The following is a 14,509-nucleotide window of genomic DNA, read 5'->3' on the forward strand; positions in this document are numbered from 1 at the left end:
CTAGTTGTCATTGTTGTGAAGCAAGGGTGTTATTTTTAAAGGAAAATATCTATCACTGCGGGCACACTGCGAACCCGGGGTCACGAACCAGCAGACGAGATGCTAACCGCCAGACCAGCAGGTCAGTTGGGATATTTAGATAGAAATAATAAATATATTCTATAACTAGTTGCTGACAGCAAATTCAAATTCTAAAAGACGTCAACGTCTTTATCGTTTGCTAGTGATTTTAAATGCCAGAGTCCACTATCTTTTTCTTTAGTACTGGTACCAAATTAAAATTCATATCGGAGGTCACAAGTTGAATCTCAAGATCCACCATCTTTTTTTTATTTTAGTACTGGCTGCTGGCGCCAAGTTTTAAATTCGGAAAGTGCCAAATTCATAATTCCAAAAGATGCCAATGAGCGTGTTGTCCTGCTAGGGAGTGCTACATTTTAACTCAAATTCAAACACCAGTAGAGCACCTTCTATTCACTAAGCCCTCCGAGCAGGGGAGGATGATAGAGCTCTGTTGTAATCCTACAACCACTGCCCGGAGGCAACGTCAGCTGTGTTTCAACCCGTCTGACTGCTGAACATTAATATTAACACAAGCATTCCTGGTAGGAGATGGCAATTTCCTATGTAGCGCACCGACTGTGAAAACTCTAGCTTGAGACATATACATCCATGTTAATCAAACCCATGAAGATACGTCCACATTAAAAATTCCACATTCATAACATCTTGGTTTTAAAAATAAATTATCTCTCACGAATATACCATGAAAATTTGATGTTTTCAGTTTGTCTGCAGTCCTCTCTAATTCGGTGGTTGTTAGTGGCTGTGCGATACAGTTATTAGCGTCTTCTCCGCCTTCCTCCCCTCTTTCGTCAGCAAGCCCCGCCACCTGCGATGCGGTGAGGTCCCAAAATTAAGCCAGCTCCTTCTCAGTTTTATGGATGGCTTGCTAAGGCTTGAATACGTTCGTTATGCTGTGAATTTTGTTTAAAATATTTTGCCTTATATTTAGCAGTAGTTATACTATCAGCGATTTCTGCTGTGCCTCCTAACAATGAAACCAGTGCTGCCAAGACACCTACTTTTTCATGCATTTATTCCTTTTAGCCCTTAGCTTGTGCTCAACAGCCATTATTTTACTAACACTTCTGGCCGCAATCTTCTATCCCAGCTTACTTTGTGGGTTCTGCGTGATTTTCAATGATTTTTTGGCTAAGATCCGATCCGCTTGAGGTCTGTCTTCCAAATTGTTACTTTTTGAATATTTCATGTTCTTTGCATTCTCTGTCTAAAAAATTAATGCCTGGGTCTCTACGGGTTAGTTTCGCAAGTTTGCTACTAGACCCACAGTAATGATAAGTAGACAAATGTAGCTTGAAAGGCAATTTATGAAGGATTTATTAAGTCCTTTACCCTCCACCCTCCTCTTTGCACGAAGCATATCACCATATTGACTTTGTAATGTACAAATAAGCTGTTCTCTGTTTCCGCTGTGTAGTCAAAACAATGGAGGTAGTCTTTAAATATGCCTCTCCACAGATATAAATTTATTACACTATGTAACATGATTTTCTATGATTTTATGATCTTAGGTGTTCCTAAAAATTTTTTTTTTACCGGGTTCCAGATCTGCAATTTTTCCTATCACGATGCAGTTTTTTTAAATTTTTTGCAAATTTAGGAAATTCATTTTTTATTTAAATGTAAATTTTACAAAGGGAATTTTCATTGCGAAGAAAAAAATTTATTTTGGTAAGAGGTAATAGTTGGCAACACTTGTTACACCCAGCTGGAGTAGTGAGGTAGTGTGAGTGTGAGTGTAGTTTAGTAGTGTGAAGTTATATTTGAGAAATGAGTTCCCTTAAGTGTTTAATAACCCAAACATGTTCTGTTATATTTGTGGTAGTTATGTAACTGCTAAGAAAAGATAAGACATATGTAGTGTTGTGAGAAATGTCTATTATGCTTACTTTGGCATACAACTTGGTGATAAAGACAAAAACTGGGCACCGCACAAGGTATGTCGTACATGTGTCGAGGGACTGAGACTGTGGAAAAATGGTGCAAAAAAATCAATTCCCAATCTCTTCCTATACCAGTTCCACCTCCCGTTCTCGAAAATGTGCTACAGGAGAGCAGTTCAGAAAATGAATGTAATAATGCTGATGATTACAAGTCCGAAGAAAATTCTGCGCCAAAATTATTCACTCAAAATGAACTGAACAATTCAACTTGTGACTTAAATCTGACAAAGGATGCTGCTCAATTGCTTGGAACAAGATTGAAAGCAAAATATCTCCTACTACCCAGAGTTTCATTCTCTTGGTATAGGACTTGAGAGAAGGAATTAATAAAATTCTTTAAAGAAGAAGACTCTCTGGTTTATTGCTGTGATATTGAGGATTTATTGAATTTTTTTTAAGTAACAATACAAGTGAGTGGAGGTTATTAAAAGACTTGTCCAAAAGTAGTATCAAAGGCGTAATTGTACAAAATGGAAATTTCTTTGGTTCAATACCCATTGCACAGTCAGTGTAACTCAAGAAAACAAATGAACATCTCAAAGTTATGCTAAAATTTGTGAACTATGACAAACATTTTTGGACAATTTGTGATGATTTAAAAGTTTTTGGTATGCTACTTGGTCTACAATCTGGCTACACAAAAATACCATGTTTTATTTGTGAATGGGACAGCAGAGCCAAAGACAAACACTGGAAGCAGACAGACTGGCACAAAAAAAAAAAAAACCTACAGCCCGATTCACAGAACATAATAAATGTACCACTTGTTCAACAAAGCAAGGTACTATTACCTTCTCATCACATTAAACTCGGATTAATGAATCAAATCACTGAAGCACTTCCAAAAGAAGGTGACTGCTTCCAGTATTTGGTAACAAAATTTCTGAAAATATATTAAGCGAAACTGAAAAAAAGAGGTCTTTGTGGGACCGCAGATCAGAAAATTATTGAAAGACATTATGTTCGATAATACAATGAATCATGTAAAACAAAGTTTTGGCCAATGTTTTAGGTAACAAAAAAACATTCAGAGTACAAACTAACAGTTAAACATATGTTGGAGGATTTCATGAAATTAGGATGTAACATGAGTGTGAACTTCACTTCTTACATTCACATATTGATTTTTTCTCTGCGAATCTCGGCGATGTCAGTGAAGAACAAGAACGTTTTCACCAGAACATAAAGGACATGGAAAAGCGATACCAGGGAAGGTGTGATGTAAAGATAATGGCGGACTACTGCTTTATGCTTAAAATAGATGGCACTGCTGAAGGAGACAATCGAGGAAGAGAAGTCTCAACCCACGTCAGACAGATCTTGAAGTGAAATCAGTGAAGACGATGAATTAACTTGTTACCGTTGTGTTTTCATAACAGTCACAGAATTTTAAATTGAGTATAATATATTAATATATTGCGGACGAGCGTTCAGACTGAGCGGACGTGTTTCGGGCGCGCTCCTCGGTTTCGATGTTTTGAAGCGATTAACTCCGTGTTAAACTTTTTAGTTAGTGCTCAGGATCATTAATCATTAATTCCTCAATACTAGATCAATCTGAATTCGCTGGTTTTGATCTATCAAGTAATGATGTATCTATATCAGTACTAGACAGTGACGTCTGCGCGACCATGTTTCGGTCACCTTCTAAAAAAAACCTGTAAAATCTGTATTCACTCTGGAACTACCATCGAATGACACCCTCACTTCTGAAAGTATCAACAGGGACACGGTGAACATGGATGATCTGCTCAAAATAATGAATACGGTATGTGAAAAAATCGAAGAGTTAAAAAATGAGAATTGTATGCTGAAAACCCTGCTTATGGATTCCAGAGCGGAAACGGCAGAAATCAGGCAGGCACTAACTAATATTAAAGAAAAACTATTCTCCGACAATCATCCTGAATCTTCATACAGCCAGGCCCTCAAAAAACCTTTCTTGTCAAGCCAGCTGACCGCGCGATTCCACAGAACCGCGCCGGATAATAGCAGTCCGTCCTCTGACCTACATTCCACTCAGCGCGACAGCACAAAGGAAAATAACAAATGTGACGACACAGATGGTTTTACGCTGGTACAGCACACACGTAAAGCCAAGTCAACGAGCCATCCTGAAATGAAGCGTGAACTGGTCATGAAAAAAACACCCATGAAAGTGGGCATCAGAAATATATCCTCGTTAAAAATGATTTCCAAACCTATTTATAAAAAAACGAAGGCACTTTTTATAACTAGGTTTGATCCGGCCGTGCAAGAACAAGAGATCATCGATTACATATCTAATGAACTGAACTTATCCCAAGTTAAAGTAACAAAACTCAAAACTAAATTCAACTCCTATGCATCTTTCCACATTTCCGTGCTGGAAGAGAACTTTACTAGAATAAATAATATTGTTTTTTGGCCAAACGGCTGCTTGTTAAGCCCCTTCTACGGCAAACTACATCATGATTAAATTCCAAACAATAACTCTGCATCTGAAGAACCTATCATCAGGCCTAGTGCATCTACTTCCACATCCACCTCTACTTCTATTTCCGCATCCACATCTACTTCAATCTTGGTGCCTGGAGGAGCATCTTAATCTCCACCCGTGAAGCAGTTTTTTGAAGAATATTCAGTTGCGTATCAAAATGTGAGAGGTTTACGAACCAAATCTATTGAATTTCAGGAAAACCTAATTAGTTCACATTTTGATATTATTTGTTTAACAGAAACATGGTTTAATGAAAATAATATAAACGCTCACTATTTTACAGACCGTTATTTAGTTTTTAGAGATGATAGAAACTCACAAATGACAATGAAGAAGAATAGAGGCGGAGGTGTCTTATCTGCCATCAATAAGCATAAATTCTTATCAGTGCATCCTTTGTATGGTTACGTCTTCCCCGGCATCGAAGCTGTCTGGTTAAAAATAAAACTAACGCCTACGAAATCAATAATCCTTGGTACTATCTACTTACCTACAGATATCACACCTAATGTTTACCGGAATTATTTTGAAGACTTGGATGATAAACTGCTAGTTTGTGGTGATGATATATTGATTCTTGGTGATTTTAATTGACTGGTCTAATTCTCATCCTGATAACATTATACACTCGCATGTCAAATCTAAAGCCAGTTACCTACTTAACTTCACATCCAGCCTTGGTTTATCACAATTTAATTGTACCCAACCAGCTATAAATCTCTTAGATCTGTGTCTTTCTAATCTTCCTCATTGTTTGGTATCACATTCTGCTGATATCCTTATCAAAGAAGATACATTCCATCCCGCTTTAAGTATTAACATCACATTAGAAACATGGCATAATAATATTAATCCCTCTACTGTGCTCAGAAATTAAAAAAAAGGGAATTATCTGGTCTTTACAACTCTATTAATGACTGTGACTGGTCACACTTTTATAGTTCTACTGATGTTAATGATCTAGTGGATCAGCTAACAACTTGTATTGCTGAAAAAATTGATACTTATATACCTCTTATCTAGTATAAAAAAAAATCGAAATATCCTCTTTGGTTTTCCAGCGATTTAATACGTTCTCTTAAATCTAAAAAACATTTCCACAAGCTGTACAAAAGAAAAATTAATCTAATCTACTATGTGCAGTTTTAGAAAAAATGTGAAATCTCTAATTAAGCGCGACAAAATCCATTGGACTAAATTGACAAAAAACAATATCAAGAAAAACCTTAAAAGTTTCTGGAGATATGTTAAATTAATGAAAGATGGTTATTACGAACAACTTTCTCTTAAAGTAAATGGTGATATATCAAATGATCCGAACGTGATAACGAATGTGTTTGCTCAGTATTTCTCTAGTGTATATGTAACCCCAAATACTTCTCCCCCAATAACTACATCGGTCATGTCTTTTGAGACTATAGCTGTGCCTAAAATTTCTGAAAGTCTAATACTTTGGGCAATTAAGGACTTAAAATCAACTAAATCCACAGGACCTGATGGCATTCCCAATTTTATTCTTAAAGGCTGTGCCCAACTTTTAGTACCTCTACTTTATCACATTTTTAACACCAGTCTGAAAACGAATATATTACCCAATTATTGGAAAATAGCAAAAATGATTCCTATTCATAAAAATGGTTCAAAATTAGATGTCTCAAACTACAGGCCAATATCATTACTTAATGGGTTCTCCAAAATTTTTGAAAAAATTATAGCTAAATTTTTAAATTTTCAACTTTGTAATATTCTTACCAATAATCAACATGGTTTCAGGTCTGGTATGTCTACTACCACTAATCTTCTTACCTTTCTTAATCCTGTATATAATATAGTTACTAATAGGGGTCAGGCCGATGCCTGTTACTTCGACTTAGCTAAACCCTTTGATACTGTAAACCATTCCTTACTTCTTATTAAATTATCCCATTTAGGTCTTTGTGGAAACTATATCAATTGGTTCTCAAGCTACCTATCCAACAGAAGTTTAAACGGGCCTTAGCTATCAAATTCTTTATTATTTATAATAAATATATTTGACTTTATAAGAATCGAAAGTACTTAGACTCGTTCTCATGTATTTATATGATAAGAACAACGGAACGAATCATTTAATTTAATTTGTGGGCGCCAACAACTTCTACGAAGTTGTAATAATGAATAACCCTTACAATTACTTCTATTTTAATTAATTTGTACTACACACCATTAATTAAAATTTCTTTTATTATTGTCCGGACTATTCAGGGGTAGAGTTGGGTTTATCGTGAAAAAATTCGTAAAACCTTGGATTAGCTTGTATACAACGATTTTGTGAATTTTAACTCAAGTTGTCCTTAACTTTAGCAATCTGGTAGTGTGAAAAGATTTAGTAAGGGATTTCAAGTGATATTAATTAGTCCCGATTGTCAGTTTTGCAAGCTAATAAATGTGGTGACATTCATTCATCATTATATAACCGACCTGTTATTACAGTTCCGTGGTAACGAACTATGCGTTACTAGGTTTGCCTTCTTTCAGCCAGGACCTCAGCAATGAATCTTCTGCGTCTTCATCCTTGGTACGCCCATTCGCTGTCTTGTACCTTCGTCCTGGGAACGCCTAGTATTAACGAGTCGTCTTCGTCCTGGGAACGCCTTTCGATGTTTCAAACCTTCGTCCTGGGAACGCCTCTAGATGACCATCTTCGTCCTGGGAACGCCTATAGTTGATCGTCTTCGTCCTGGAAACGCCTATCGTTGATCGTCTTCGTCCTGGGAACGCCTCTCGTCGTTTCTGTATGTTCTCGTACAGTTGAATATTAGAAATACTTCTTTCTTCGTCCTGGAAACGCCTTAATATGATTTCAGTCTTCGTAGTTTATACTCGTAGTCTTCTTCCTGGTATCGACTTGTAGTACTCAAATCTTCTTATAAATAATAATTCTTCTTTATTTCCCTAACTCTCTTCAAATCATTAATATTATTATGATTTACTATCATTTCTTATCATTCTTCAAGATATTTCACCAGTTACAAGTTCAATTTCAGCAGTCATAAAAATATCATGTCTTTCCTATTCGAAGTTCCTATATCAATTCCCTTTCGTTTTTTCTCTATTCCTTCCAAACAAAACTTTTATTAGCTAGCAATAATTTTTGTTAAATCTTTTCCACCAATACCAGATTGTTTTACAAATATTCGTCATATAATATTACATATGAACTGTGAAAAAAAACTATTCTTATTCGTTAAACAAATATCATTACTTGAGCAAGGAAGTTTTACCTTCAAAGATATAAATACAAATTACTGATTTTATGGTTCATAGAGAAATAAAATGTGTAGTCAAGTGAAATTATGAATATGCTACATTAATTTTGTTCATCCATCTTGTTATATGAAATTAACAAGTTCAACCTTTATAGAATGCCCCTCCGAAGAATGTCTACATTGTGTATGGTGACACTATACACTGGAGGTATTCTTCCAATAACAATACTACACTATGGACAAAATTACACTCGAACACATATCATTGTTACATATTTACAAGAATTACATACAATTCACACTCAAATAATAAAACAACAAAACAATTCTCCATTTAATATGTACATGTTTTCTATTTTAAACATAGTTAAACAATTGTATCATTATTTTGTTTTGTTTCGTACTTAGTAACTTCATTAACCTTTCACGTTATACAATATTATACATTCATATCATTAGTGTGTGTGTAAATAAGACAAACTTTCAAATAAACGATTACTTTGCCCCATTAAACTTTAATTAATGGTTTTTTTTTTTTCTCAATAAGGCTGAAAATTTAATTCTCTATCATATTAGGGTCTTTATAAATTCGTAATTGGGTTAGATTGTAATGGCCTATGATTTTCCCTGTGTCAATATCTGCTAATTCATAACAATTTTCTCTTATAACCTTAGTTATACGATAAGGACCTTCATATAATAAGAAAAATTTCTTTGTAACTAATTCCCAAAATTGACTACTGTAATTAGTTCTTTTTAGTACTAAATCGCCGCAAGATAAATTAATTTTATTTGCAGGTTTCAGTCTTCTTCTGCGCGCGTCGGCGGCAACTATTAAATGAGATTTTAACTTATTTTGATTTTCATTCCGTGTTTCTTCCTCCTTAATTTCATTTTTATGTTGGTATGATTTATTTAATCCGGGTTTGTCAGAAAAAATTTCCTTGTGTAATGATAAGACTTCAAATAAACGTCCTGTTGATTTTTCTTCATTTAACGAGTTACCTACTGTAGCATTCTTAAAATCTGATTCCAAAGATATTGAATCATTAGTGTTACTAACACATGTTTGTTCTTCCCTTCTTTTCTTATTTAACGTGCATAAACAATGATCAGTAAATTTCCAATTTACCGTAGTGGTTGATGACGATTCGTCGTCATTAATAGTAACTAGACATCTTCTAAAATCTAATATAACATTGAATTTTGTTAGAAAATCAGTACCTAGAATAATGAGTTTCGACAATCCATTAACAATTAGTACTGGTACTAACTTAGTTGTTCCAAGTCCATTTACTTCTAATAATGTCTGTTTGTTGATGATTGTACTACATTTAGTCGTCACACCTAAGATCTTTAAGTTCGGTACAGGCAGAATAGGCAATTTTATTCCTGAACTTTCAATCATCTCGACGCAGTCAGAACTGATACAAGAAATTTCAGCCCCACTGTCTAACAATACTGGTACTTTTACTCCGTTTATTATTAAAGTTATTTCAGGACTTAAAGCTTCTTTGTCGTTAATCGCGGTTTCTTCATTTGTTTCATCGCTTAAAAATTCCCTGTCATTGTTATTTAAAATTATAGTGTGTAATTGTTTCGTCTTGCTTCTCATAGACATATTCACCGTTTTTCCGCTATAGTTATTTTCGACTCCATTCTCTGGTTTTGGGTTAGACGTTCGGAGTCTATCCTCTCTAACCCTACTTAGTTTAACTGTTGCGCATTTTGGTTAGCCTCTGGCGAATGCCATATCGCGTTTGAATTAAACTCACGGTTGTTAAAACTCATTACATTACTTCCTCCTTGTCCGTTCGGATGTGTTGAATTTTCAAACGTAAGTTTGGTGTTTGGTCTCCATTCTGGTATTTTAACTAAATTACATACGACTTGGTCCCTTGGTTTGTATCCTTGCGTCGGAAATCTAGTATTTGTCTGTTCCTGTGACGTATTTTCAATGGTATTCGCATTTTGTGTCATCTGTGTCACCGCCACTCCTGCGTTCTGTGTATCTTTACAATAGTCATCATTCCTTCTCCAATTTCCCTTCATTTGTGGTCTTGAAAATTTATATCTCCTATCTGATTCCTGATAATTGTTTCTATTATAATTCTGGTTACCATATTTCCAAAAATTCTTCCTATGGTATTGGTTTCTGTCATACCAGTTTCGTTTATAATTATCGAATCCCAATGTGTTAACTCGCGGTGGTCTCTGTTCTACTGTATTTTCAAATTTTCTTTGGTGCCAATTAGAATACAGAGGTACATTCGGTTTACTATTGTTACGATTTTCATTCGGTTCTCTACGTTCGTATGTTTCCCTGTTCGTCGTCGTTCTATCCAACTTTTCGAGTTTGTCATACACTAATAACTGTTCCTTGAATTCGACAATATTTGAAAATTGTCTACCCGCAAACTGTAATTGATATTTAATAGGTAGTTGCGATAATATTAGTGCAACTAACTCCGCATCCTCCATTCTACAATCTAGATACCTGGTTCGTTCGTACATTTCACTAACATGTGCTTCTAAACTTTTATTTTTCTTGTCGAATTTTTCGGCATGTAACTGGATCCTTAGATTACTCTCAACCCTAGTATTCCAAAATTGTTGTGTGAATAATTTTCTAAATGTTTCATACTCAGTAACAGTATCTTGTAACATTTCCCACCAAAAGAAAGCTGTATTCTTTAAACAATGACTCACACATTTCAACTTATCGGCTTCGTGTAGTGCGAAAGTTTTGCAATATTCTTCGAATGCTCTCAAAAATCGCATAGGATTTTCAGTGCTAATTCCGGAGTAAGTTGGTATGCTGTCTAACCATTTCTTAGCTGGATGATGTAAAGCTAATATCGGATCTGTTATAGCTGTTTGCATGATGCTATTATTCATATCCGAACCTCGAATAATTCCTGCGGAATTAGTTAAATTAATAGTTTCCGGTATTGTAGTCTGTGAATGTATTACCTCTACTTCTCTATGATTTCCAACTGTATTTCGCAACTGCATTTCTTTTTCTATTTCACCGATTCTTCCTTCTACTCCCTCAAATCTCACTTCATTTCGTCTGTTGGTTATGTCTAATTTTTCCTCGACTATAGTTACCGCAATATTTTGACATTTACTTTCACATTCTTTCAATTTTTCATTTACTTTCTCTTCTACTTTAGATAGATCCCCTTCTATTCCTTCTAACCTATCACATACTATAGAAAATTTTCTTTCTGTGTCCGTTAACATTCTATTCATGGCTGTATTCATTTGCCTAATATTTTCTAATAGTTCCTGATTTTCCTGTTTACGTTTCTCTTCCGCTTCGCGTTCTTTTTGTTCCCGTTTCTCCTCTGCTTCGCGCTCTTTTTGTTCTCGTTTCTCCTCCGCTTCGCGCATTTCCTGTCTACGTTTCTCCTCCGCTTCGCGTTCTTTTTGTTCTCGTTTCTCCTCCGCTTCGCGCATTTCCTGTCTACGTTTCTCCTCCTCTTCGCGCTTTTCCTGTATACGTTTCTCCTCCTCTTCGCGCTTTTCCTGTCTACGTTTCTCATCCGCTTCGCGTATGAACCTAAATATTTGTTCCATTCCTGACATGTTAGTTTCCCTTATTCTCGTATCTACTTCGCCTATTTGCGGTGGTGGTACGTCACCCTGTCTGATGTAACTGTCTATTTCACTTTGATCTGTGTTTTCAGATGGATCTGTTTCTGATGTAGCCCTTGAATTATTTCCCCTCAAGAAATAAGTGTTCCTGTTTTCTTCTGACATCATGTATGTGGGATCTCTAAACTTGAGTTAAAATTTTCAGTTTGTTGTGGTCAATATACTTCGTGCTAATCCTTTGATTTATAGCCCCACGTTGTGGTAGCCAATCTAAACGGGCCTTAGCTATCAAATTCTTTATTATTTATAATAAATATATTTGACTTTATAAGACTCGAAAGTACTTAGACTCGTTCTCGTGTATTTATATGATAAGAACAACAGAATGAATCATTTAATTTAATTTGTGGGCGCCAACAACTTCTACGAAGTTGTAATAATGAATAACCCTTACAATTACTTCTATTTTAATTAATTTGTACTACACACCATTAATTAAAATTTCTTTTATTATTGTCCGGACTATTGAGGGGTAGAGTTGGGTTTATAGTGGAAAAATTCGTAAAACCTTGGATTAGCTTGTATACAACGATTTTGTGAATTTTAACTCAAGTTGTCCTTAACTTTAGCAATCTGGTAGTGTGAAAAGATTTAGTAAGGGATTTCAAGTGATATTAATTAGTCCCGATTGTCAGTTTTGCAAGCTAATAAATGTGGTGACATTCATTCATCATTATATAACCGACCTGTTATTACAGTTCCGTGGTAACGAACTATGCGTTACTAGGTTTGCCTTCTTTCAGCCAGGACCTCAGCAATGAATCTTCTGCGTCTTCATCCTTGGTACGCCCATTCGCTGTCTTGTACCTTCGTCCTGGGAACGCCTAGTATTAACGAGTCGTCTTCGTCCTGGGAACGCCTTTCGTTGTTTCAAACCTTCGTCCTGGAAACGCCTCTAGATGACCATCTTCGTCCTGGGAACGCCTATAGTTGATCGTCTTCGTCCTGGAAACGCCTATCGTTGATCATATTCGTCCTGGAAACGCCTATCGTTGATCGTCTTCGTCCTGGGAACGCCTATCGTTGATCGTCTTCGTCCTGGGAACGCCTCTGGTCGTTTCTGTATGTTCTCGTACAGTTGAATATTAGAAATACTTCTTTCTTCGTCCTGGAAACGCCTTAATGTGATTTCAGTCTTCGTAGTTTATACTCGTAGTCTTCTTCCTGGTATCGACTTGTAGTACTCAAATCTTCTTATAAATAATAATTCTTCTTTATTTCCCTAACTCTCTTCAAATCATTAATATTATTACGATTTACTATCATTTCTTATCATTCTTCAAGATATTTCACCAGTTACAAGTTCAATTTCAGCAGTCATAAAAATATCATGTCTTTCCTATTCGAAGTTCCTATATCAATTCCCTTTCGTTTTTTCTCTATTCCTTCCAAACAAAACTTTTATTAGCTAGCAATAATTTTTGTTAAATCTTTTCCACCAATACCAGATTGTTTTACAAATATTCGTCATATAATATTACATATGAACTGTGAAAAAAAACTATTCTTATTCGTTAAACAAATATCATTACTTGAGCAAGGAAGTTTTACCTTCAAAGATATAAATACAAATTACTGATTTTATGGTTCATAGATAAATAAAATGTGTAGTGAAGTGAAATTATGAATATGCTACATTAATTTTGTTCATCCATCTTGTTATATGAAATTAACAAGTTCAACCTTTATAAGTTTTTTTGTATCGATCAACAATCATAGATCTTCTCAGTATAATGCGGGTTCTGGTGTTCCCCAGGGAGGTACTCTTTCACCTCTGCTCTTCAATATATTTATTAACAACATTACACAAGTACTTTCCTACTCTACTGGCATTCTTTTTTGCGGATGACCTAAAAATCTATAAAATTATTTATTCCTTAGAGGATTGTGAATTATTACAAGAAGATATCATTAAAGTTAATAATTGGTGTCTAAGAAACCTGGACAAACTCAACAAAGATAAAACCAAGGTCATATCTTTCACTAGGAAATACCATCCAATTAAATACTCATACAAATTAGCGAATTCTATTATCTCTCAAGCCCACTACACAAAGGATCTCGGTATCATTCTTGATTCAAATTTATATTTCCATAAACATGTAGATCACATATATTCCTATGCACGAAGAACTCTAGCGCTTATAAAATTTATTACTTCTTATGCAACCAACTCAGGCTCACTTATCTCTCTTTACATGGCACTTATAAGATCAAAATTAGAATATGGTTCTGTTATCTGGAATGGCATCAACTTAACAGATACTGAAAAAATTGAAAGTATTCAAAATAAAGTTATAGATTTAATTATTACGATGAACCTCCCACACCCCACTTGGACACCTCTGGTAGACCGTAGGGCCTATCATGATGCCCTTTTTGTTCATAATTGTTACATTCGTAAATTCAGATGTCCTTATTTTCTTGACAATACTGCCTTAAGAATTCCTCAATTCAATTCCCGCTTACGCTCTTCATACTAATAATGATATTATTTATAGACTTATAACAAACTACAATAATCTATATTTGAATTCCAACAGTGTTTAATTATAAATTCTGATTTATGTCTGTCATATCTGTATTATTTTTCCTTCAGTTGTTCTCTTAACACTTAATGATATGATCTTACCTATATGTTTTATGTGTTATGTGTTATGGTTCTTTAACCTTTGTTAGTGTTTTGTCTGTTTTGTTATTATCACTGCTAGTGTGTGGTACTCTTGCTCTCGTTTGCTGGCCATCTGTAGATGTTTTCCTCCCATGGTACCGATGGAGGTGGGAGTCCATACACTGGTAGTGATAACTGTGTTCCTGTTATTGCATGTAGTGCCCACCACTAAAGTCTATGACTGTTGGTGGGCATGTGACAAATTACAAATAAAAAAATAAAAAAATAAATAAATTATACTATTGTCCACTGTAATGCAAGTACATTGCAATTTCATACTAGGTTATAAAATATACGAATGAAACTCAATTAAATTGTTCACTGTCCAAACATTTCATTTACTTAAGGGGTTTTATTTACTCTTAGTCTGAACAAGTATTTTGGGTTGCTAAATAGCAAATAAATTCTTTAATACTTCGTTTAT

The 14,509-nt window shown here is 35.0% G+C and overlaps 1 protein-coding gene across 1 annotated transcript in view; it reads right to left on the reverse strand.

Moving 5' to 3' along the window:
• The window catches only part of LOC134535549 (tetratricopeptide repeat protein 27), a 186,446-nt gene that overhangs the window by 149,576 nt on the left and 22,361 nt on the right, over positions 1-14,509 (reverse strand). The window lies entirely within an intron of this gene.

The sequence above is a fragment of the Bacillus rossius genome, chromosome 8 (genome assembly GCF_032445375.1).
Source record: "Bacillus rossius redtenbacheri isolate Brsri chromosome 8, Brsri_v3, whole genome shotgun sequence".
In the NCBI taxonomy this organism is placed as follows: Eukaryota; Metazoa; Arthropoda; class Insecta; order Phasmatodea; family Bacillidae; genus Bacillus; species Bacillus rossius.